Below are 8,837 nucleotides of genomic sequence, written 5' to 3'. Positions count from 1 at the left end.
CCCCCTCTCTTTATCCCCTTCTCTCTGTCCCCCTTCTCTCTGTCCCCCTTCTCTCTGTCCCCCCTCCCTCTGTCCCCCCTCTCTCTGTCCCCCCTCCCTCTGTCCCCCTCTCTTTATCCCCTTCTCTCTGTATCCCCTTCACTCTGTCCCCTTCACTCTGTCCCCCTTTCTTTATCCCCTTCTCTCTGTCCCCCTTTCTTTATCCCCTTCTCTGTGTTCCTCTTCTCTCTGTCCCCCTCTCTTTATCCCCTTCTCTCTGTCCCCCTTCTCTCTGTCCCCCTTCTCTCTGTCCCCTTCTCTCTGTCCCCCCTCCCTCTGTCCCCCTCTCTTTATCCCACTCTCTTTATCCCCTTCTCTCTGTATCCCCTTCACTCTGTCCCCCTTCACTCTGTCCCCCTTCTCTCTGTCCCCCTCTCTTTATCCCCTTCTCTCTGTCCCCCTTTCTTTATCCCCTTCTCTCTGTCCCCCTTCTCTCTGTCCCCCTTCTCTCTGTCCCCCTCTCTTTATCCCCTTCTCCCTGTTCCTCTCTCTTTATCCCCTTCTCTCTGTTCCCCTTCTCTCTGTTCCCCTTCTCTCTTTATCCCCTTCTCTCTGTTCCCCCTCTCTCTGTTCCCCTTCTCTCTGTTCCCCTTCTCTCTGTTCCCCCCTCCCTCTGTCCCAACTTGCTCTGTCACCCGTCTCTCTGTCCCCATTCACTCTGTCCCCACCGTCCCCGCTCTCTCTGTCCACCCCCGTCTGTCCCCACTCTCTGTTCCCCTCCCTCTGTCCCACTCTCTCTGTCCCCTTCACTCTGACCCCCCTCTGTCCCCCTTTTATTTCCCTATCTCTTTCCCTTCACTTTCTGTTCCATTCTCTCTTTCCCCCTTCTCTCTGTTCCCCCCTCTCTCTGTCCCGACTCTCTGTCCCTTCTCTTTCTGTTCCTCTCTCTCTGTCCCCCTCTCTATATCCCTCTCTCTTTATCCCCCTCTCCCTGTCCCCACTCTCTCTCTTTCCCCGCTCTCTATTCCCCTCTCTCTGTCTCCTCTCTTTGTCCCCCTCTCTGTCCGCAAACTCTCTGTTCCCCTCTCTCTGTCCTCCTCTCTCTGTCCCCTCTCTTTGTCCATCCTCTCTCTATCGCCCTCTCTCTGCCCCCATATCTCTGTCGCCCCTCTCTCTGTCCCCCTTCCCCTGTCCCCCCTCTCTCTGCCCCACCCTCGCTCTGTCCACCCTCCATGTCCCCCTGTCTTCTGTCACCCCTCGCTCTGTCCCCCTCTCTCTGTCTCCCCTCTCTATGTCCATCGTATCTTTGTCCCCCTTCTCTCTGTCAACTTCACACTGTCCCCCACCTCTCTGTCCATAATCTCTCTGTTCCCCTGTCTTTGTCCCCCCTCTCTCTGTCCCCCTCACTCTGTCCCGCACTCTCTTTGTCCCCTCCCCGTCCCCATGTCTCTCTGTCCCCCTAATTCTGTCGTCCTCTCTCTGTCAGTCCCCTCTCTGCCCACCCTCCCTCGGTCCCAACCTCCCTCGGTCCACCCTCTCTGTTCCCCTCTCTCTCTCCGACTCTCTCTGTCCCCTTCTCTCTGTTCCCCACTCTCTGTCCCATCCCTATGTGTCCCCCCATCCCTCTGTGTGTCCCCCCATCCCTCTGTGTGTCCCCCATCCCTCTGTGACCCCCATCCCTCTGTGTACCCCCCATCCCTCTGTCCCCATCTCCTAGTCCTCTTCTCTCTGTCCCCCTCTCTCTATCCCCTTTTCTCTGTCCACCTCTCTCTCTACCCATCTCTTAGTCCTCTTCTCTCTGTTATACTCTCGCTACCCACAACTCTGGCCCCCCCTCTCCCTGCTCCCCCCCTCTCCCTGCTCCCCCCCTCTCTGCTCCCCCCCTCCCTGCTCCCCCCCTCTCCCTGCTCCCCCCTCGCCCTGCTCCCCCCTCGCCCTGCTCCCCCTCTCGCCCTGCACCCCCTCTCGCTCTCCCCCCCCGCGCTCTGTCTCCCCCTCGCGCTCTGTCTCCCCCTCGCGCTCTGTCTCCCCCTTGCTCTGTCTCCCCTCCCCACCGTCCCTCACCTCTCTTGCACTCTCCATCCCCCTCGTCCACCCCTCCCTTCCCCCTCTCTTGCCCTCCCCTCTTTTGCCCTACCCCTCAATCGTGCTCCCCCTCTCTCCCATCCCCTCTCTCACCCTCTGTCTTCCTCTCACCCTCCCCTCCCTCCCTCCATCTCTCTCGCCCTCCCCTCCATCCCCTCTCTCGCCCTCCACTCTAGCCTCCTCCGTTCTCTCCCCTCACTCGTCCTCCCCTCTCTCACTCCCCTCTCTCGCCCTCCCCTCCCTCTCTCCCTTGTCTCGCCCTCCCCTCTCCCGCATTCCCCTCTCTCGCCCTCAATTTCCTACCCTCTCTCGGCGTCCTCTCTCTCACCTTCACCCTTCTGTCGCCCTCCCCTCCCTCCCTACCCTCTCTCGGCCCCTCCCTCCCTCTTGCCCTCCCCTCTTACACTCTCCCCGCTGTCTTGCTCTCCCCACTCTCGCCCTCTCCTTCCCTCTCAACCTCACCTCCTTCACTCCCCTCTTTCACCCTCCCCTTTATCGCCTTACCCCTCTCACACTCCCCTCTCTCACCCTCACCCCTCTCTCGCCCTCCCCTCCCTTGCTTCCCTCTCACACCCTCACCCTCCTTCACGCCCTCCCCTCCCTCCTTCCCCTCTCTCGCCCTCTCCTCTCTCGCCCTCTCCCTTCCGCCCAACCTCTCTCTCCCTCCCTCTCTCGTCCTCTCACCTCTCTCGTCAACCCCTCCCTCTCCTCTCTCGCCCTCTCCTCTCTCGCCCTCTCCCTCCCTCTCGCTTTCACCTCCCTCTCCCCTCACTCGCACTCCGCTTCTCCCCCTCCCCCTCTCTCGACCTCCCCACTTTCTCGCCCTCCCACCATCTCGCCCTCCCCTCCCTTCCCTCTCCTCACTCGCTCACCCCTCTCTCGCCATCTCCTCTCTCTCGCCCTCCTCCTCTCTCGCCCTCCCACCATCTCGCCCTCCCCTCCCTTCCCTCTCCTCACTCGCTCACCCCTCTCTCGACATCTCCTCTCTCTCGCCCTCCTCCTCTCTCGCACTCCCGTCTCTCGCCCTCCCCCCTCTCTCCCCTCCCCGCTCTCACTCTCACTACCTCTCTTGCTCCTCTCTCTTGCACTCCCCTGCCTCACTTCCCTGTCTCATCCTCCCCTCTCTCAACCTCTCCCCTCTCTCTCTCCCTCCCCTACCTGTCTCCTCTCTCGCCTTCTCCCTCTCCCTTTTCCTCCCCCTCTCTCGTGCTCCCCCTCTCTCCCATCCCCTCTTTCGGCCTCTCCCTCACTCTTGACATTCCCTCCCCTCCCTCCGTCCCATCCCTCGTCCTCCCCTATCTCACCCTATCTCTCCCTTGCCCCCTCTCTCTCCCCCCGTTCCTTCACTTTCCCTCCACCATCTCTCACTCTTGACCCCCCTCAATCAGTCTCTCTCTCTCTCTCTCTCTCTCTCTCTCTCTCTCTCTCTCTCTCTCCCCACCTTCCTCCGTTTCTCTCTGACTGAATCGCTCTCCCTCCTGTCGCTCCCTCCCTCTCTCTCTCTGACATACTCTGTCTCCCTGGTCCTTCCCTCTCCCTCTGACCCAGAGACTGGGGATGTTTGGGGGTGAGGCTGCGTGTGGGCGGTGGGGGTGAGATGTGGCAGGTGGGGAAAATGGGGTAGGGATGGAATTGTGGGAGGGAGACTGCGACGGCATGAGAGAGAGAGAGGGGGAGAGGGAAAGTGGAGGCAGGTGGAGAAACCGGGTTTGGGTGTGTGTGAGGGAGAGAGAGGGGGGGATGAGGGAAAGGTTTGGAAAAGAGAGTGTGTGCTGAAAGAGAGAGAGAGAGAATTCAGGAGAAAGAGTAGGGGAGAGGTAAGGGGGAGGCCAGGTTGGAGTCGGGGGAACAGAGGGAGTTAAACCCAGCTCCTGAGCTCAGGGCGTGGTGCCCTCCCCTTCCCTGAGGACCAGGACTCGGGGCTGAGTCTGTCTCTCTCCAGCTCAGCTTCTCCAACACAAAGACACACAACAACATCGGTCCCTCTGCTGCTCGGCACGCTGTAATCAGCATTTTTATTGGTTAAAAATGGAAGTGATGGATACAGTCAGTGGGATGGTGCCTTTTCTCACTGGCCCCTGAGTTGTGAGAAACATTGAAATGTTTCCCTGTAACCCCCCTGTGGGATAAGGATGGACAAACCAGCGCTCCCCTCAGTCTGTTACCATAGCGACAGGCTGCTCCATCGCTGAAACACTGAACTGAAATGAGAAAATCCCGGATGGTGTGATTAATGAGGGAATTTGATGGATGGATGGATTTGGGTGAAGGGATATTTCAGCACATTCTTCAGCTGCTGCCTGAACTTAGTCTGGGTCACGGCATAAATCGCGGTGTTTGTGCAGCAACTGAGGAGCTGCAGCATGAAGCCCAATTCCTGAACAAAGTCATGGAGATACACAGACTTATACCCAAAATCATACATCCGGCCCCATATAGAATACAGCATTAACGTTGACCATAACAGGATGAAATTGGCCGAGATCACAAACAGTAAAATGATGGATTTTTTTCTGTTTCTCATTTCAGTGTCAGACTGAGCGTCCCCATTGGTGTGAGCGCGGAGTCTCCTGCGGGCTCTGCTGGTCACTAAAATGTGTCTGACGGTGAGAACATTGAGCAGCAGAATCAGGAGAAATGGGACCCCCGGGGTTAGAATGTGGTGGAGGAACTCGATTGTGACCCAGACACTGGAGTATAGAACAGCGTATGTTACATCACAAAACCAGGGGACGTTCAACAGCCGATACCGAGCCGTGAGCATAAAATACCAGAAAATGTTCTTTAAACAGCTCAGCACAGTCACTGCTCCCAGAACCACAGCCGCCGTTTTCTCACTGCAATATTTACTTTTCAGCTTCTGGCAACAAATGGCCACAAACCGATCAAAGGTGAAAGTGACAGTGAACCAGACAGAGCAGTCAGTGGCTGCATAAAGCAGGACGGCGTGGATATTACACACGGGGACGGAGTACCTCAGGAAATAAAATTGTTCCTGATAAACAATGGGAATGTGTCTCAGGATCAGGTCGAGGATAATGACCAGGAGATCCGCCGCTGCCATGGCCCCCAGGTAACGTCTGACACATGGAGACAATCCACAATCTTTATAAAGCAGGACGTAGATGGTCACTACGTTAACTGTGAGGAAGGAAAACAAACCCATTATCCATCAGCCTGGAGGCAAAGGGACCCGTTTGATCGGGGACCCAGTGAGATTTTCAAATGTGTCCCTGTATTCAGGGTTTTTATTAAAATAATTGGAGCTGGAATAACAAATGGGAATTTCGGAATTACTGACAAAAATGTGACACAAACCACAAGAAACCCTCCCTCCCCAAACACACCGAGACACATCCATAAGGACAGATGGTTTCTAGAACATTCCCACATACTCGATACTCGAGAGCAGACACAGGTCACTCCTTCCCAGTTCCTAATATGGAGGGTGGGAACGTTGCTGTCCTGAAGGATTCACTCCCAGTTTCCTGAAGAAAAACGGAGTTTGGGAATTTCTGTATTTTGGTCTAAATTGTTGTCGATCCTGTGTCGTGGAGAAATGTAAACGCAGGGAAAACGTATTCCCCCCTTTAACTGCCTGAGGGGCCTTCGGAACAGTGTCTCCTTCTCCCTGGAACGGGATCTCTTCCCTCGGGATCTTATCGTTTGTTCAATTCACTGACGTCCGGCCGTTCACAAACAAACAACGTCAGGGACAGAACGTTCCGGGGAATGTCAGTTATAGAATGTCAGGGACAGAACGTTCCGGGGAATGTCGGTTATAGAATGTCAGGGACAGAACGTCCCGGGGAATGTCAGTTATAGAATGTCAGGGACAGAACGTTCCGGGGAGTGTCAGTTATAGAATGTCAGGGACAGAACGTTCCGGGGAATGTCAGTTATAGAATGTCAGGGACGGAACGTTCCGGGGAATGTCAGTTATAGAATGTCGGGGACGGAACGTTCCAGGGAATGTCAGTTATAGAATGTTGGGGACAGAACGTTCCGGGGAATGTCAGTTATAGAATGTCAGGGACAGAACGTTCCGGGGAATGTCAGTTATAGAATGTCAGGGACAGAACGTTCCAGGGAATGTCAGTTATAGAATGTCGGGGTCAGAATGTTCCGGGGAATGTCAGTTATAGAATGTTGGGGACAGAACGTTCCGGGGAATGTCAGTTATAGAATGTCGGGGACAGAACGTTCCGGGAATGTCAGTTATAGAATGTCGGGGACAGAACGTTCCGGGGAATGTCAGTTATAGAATGTCAGGGACAGAACGTTCCAGGGAATGTCAGTTATAGAATGTCGGGGTCATAATGTTCCGTGCTGTTTCGTGACCTGTCCATCACCTTTCTCCCCGACCCACCCCACCACCATGATGTACTGTGCACAGGCTACATATCCATCCAGCACCGGGAGCTGCACTGACCACATCATTGCATTATCTATAAACCTCAACCAGACAGTCTGACCAGCACAGCGACCTGTGCAGTGATCACCCGTGAATTAATCTGTAACCCAGGAGCAGTTACCCTCCCAGCATGTAGGGCTGTGTACCGCACCCCAGTGCATTGATCTGTAACCCAGGAGCAGTTACCCTCCCAGAAGATAGGGCTGTGTACCCCACCCCAGTGCATTGATCTGTAACCCAGGAGCAGTTACCCTCCCAGCATGTAGGGCTGTGTACCCCACCTCAGTGCATTGCCCAGTAGCACTATGTTAGATCCCTGCCCAGTGTGGGGAAACTTGCAGCCCATGCTGGAAGTGACAGGACGTACAGCTCCCACCCATTTCCAGCTCCATATCTCCATTGTGCCATGACAAGGGGGTACTGTGGGTGTGAACAACACTGTCAGAGAGAGATGGCAGGGGAATCAGTTTAAATATCACCACATGGGAGGGGTTTTGGGGGTATAGACAGAGAGGGGGAGACTGAGAGACAGTGTCATGGAAGGATGTGTTCACAGGTGTCAGAATGCTGAAATGTAGACACTTCGATAGCATCCGGTAACATGAGCCAGTCTTCCCAGGAAAGATGGGAAAAGGGACATTGGTGTGAGGTCAGATGAAACAACAGCTGCTGTGTGGTTTTGAAATTACGTTTATGTAATTTTAATAAGTGTCTCATTGAAACAGTATATTGCTGTAGAGTTGGAGTAGGGTAATAAGCAGTCAGGAGAAAGAGGGTACCAGAGTTGTGAATAGTTGATGTAAAATGGTCACTTTCAGAGTTAAAAAAATACATTGATATTTTTTGTTTAAACACTGGAATTTGGGAGTTCTCTATCACTCATATTTCAACAGTTTACAAGGTAAATTGAGCATTTATTTATGTTTAGTTTAAATTACCAGGTGAGATCTATGCCGTGTCCTAACAATTGCTGTGTGTGTATCTGTGTGTCTCTGTGTGGGGCAGGTCTGGCAGTCTCTGTGGTGCTGAAAGTGATGCTATGCCTCCCTCTGCTGGCCGCCACACGCCACTGCACAGGCATTGGCAGAGGGTGAAAACCAACAGGGATTCACTCAGAGAGGGGGAGGGGAGGGAGATGGCAGCTGCTCACAGCAACATCCACACTGATGTCTTATCCGTGTACTGATCTAAATGTCCTTTAAACATTGTAACTGTCCCTATTTTAACCAGTTCCTCTGGAAGTTCATTCCACACACAAGCCAGCTTCTGTCTAAAATAATTACCTCTCCTGACTTTTGTAAATCTTTTTCCTCACGCCTCAAAATATCCCTCAGTTTTAAATCCCCAACTCTGTCTGGACACAGTATTCCAGAAGAGGTCTCACCAATGTCCTGTACAGCCACATCATGACATCCCAATTCCGATACTCAAAGGTCTGACCTATGAAGACAAGTGTGTTAAACACCTTCTTATCCACTTTCTATATCAGATGCAAATTTTAAAGAATTAAACCTGACAGCCTAGGTTTCTGTACTACAACACCACCAAAAGACCCTACTTTTAATTGTATAGGTCCTGTTCTTGTTTGATTTACCAAATCCAATGCCTGGCATTAATCCAGACTATCCTCCATCTGCCACCCCTCAGCCCAGTGTGTGATATGACTGCCACCTCCCCCTCCCCCTTCAATTTTAAAATGCCCACCCCTCTCCAGGAGGCCTGCACACTCTGGCCTTGATTTTCACAAAGACCCTGACCTTGGGTTGCCTTGTGTGGTTAGAGGGAGGAGGGACAGATTGCAGACACAGTCAGTAGGGAGGAGAGGCTGGACAGTAATCAGCGGCCTGGTATCATTTCATGGTATTAGGCAGAGGGCAGACACACATTAAAGGTGGGTAAGATTGATCGGTGTTTTGGGGTCAGAAATTAAGTTCTTCCTTCGCCTCTGCTGTTCAGTAATAAATATCTATTTGAGACCCTTCATTGGGCAGAGTGTTTCTGTGGGATTTCTTTCCCTAATATTGCAGACTACAGATAATAGCGATTAAAGATGGTCATAGTTAATTTCAATATTCAGCAAGTACACTCAATATCCTACAGTTGAGACAAATATCTTGCATTTGTTTAATAATACAAAGTGTTTTTTGTAATTCAGTAATAGTAACCTGATTATAATCAATCCACACTGAGCTGGAAGCGGGCACTAAAATATGACCCAAAATCTGGGTATGGTAGTATAGTGGGCAGTGTCCGTGTCTCTGAGCCAGAGCTCTGGATTTGATTCCAATTCCTGAACTTGTGTGGTAGTGTTCCTAGCTCTGGACCAGAAGGTGTGGATTCATGTCCTGCCTGTTGCAGA

Source organism: Hemiscyllium ocellatum, unplaced genomic scaffold, assembly GCF_020745735.1.
Source record: "Hemiscyllium ocellatum isolate sHemOce1 unplaced genomic scaffold, sHemOce1.pat.X.cur. scaffold_97_pat_ctg1, whole genome shotgun sequence".
Classification (NCBI taxonomy): domain Eukaryota; kingdom Metazoa; phylum Chordata; class Chondrichthyes; order Orectolobiformes; family Hemiscylliidae; genus Hemiscyllium; species Hemiscyllium ocellatum.
The sequence above is the reverse complement of the archived record's forward strand: the minus strand, read 5'-3'. Positions refer to the sequence as shown.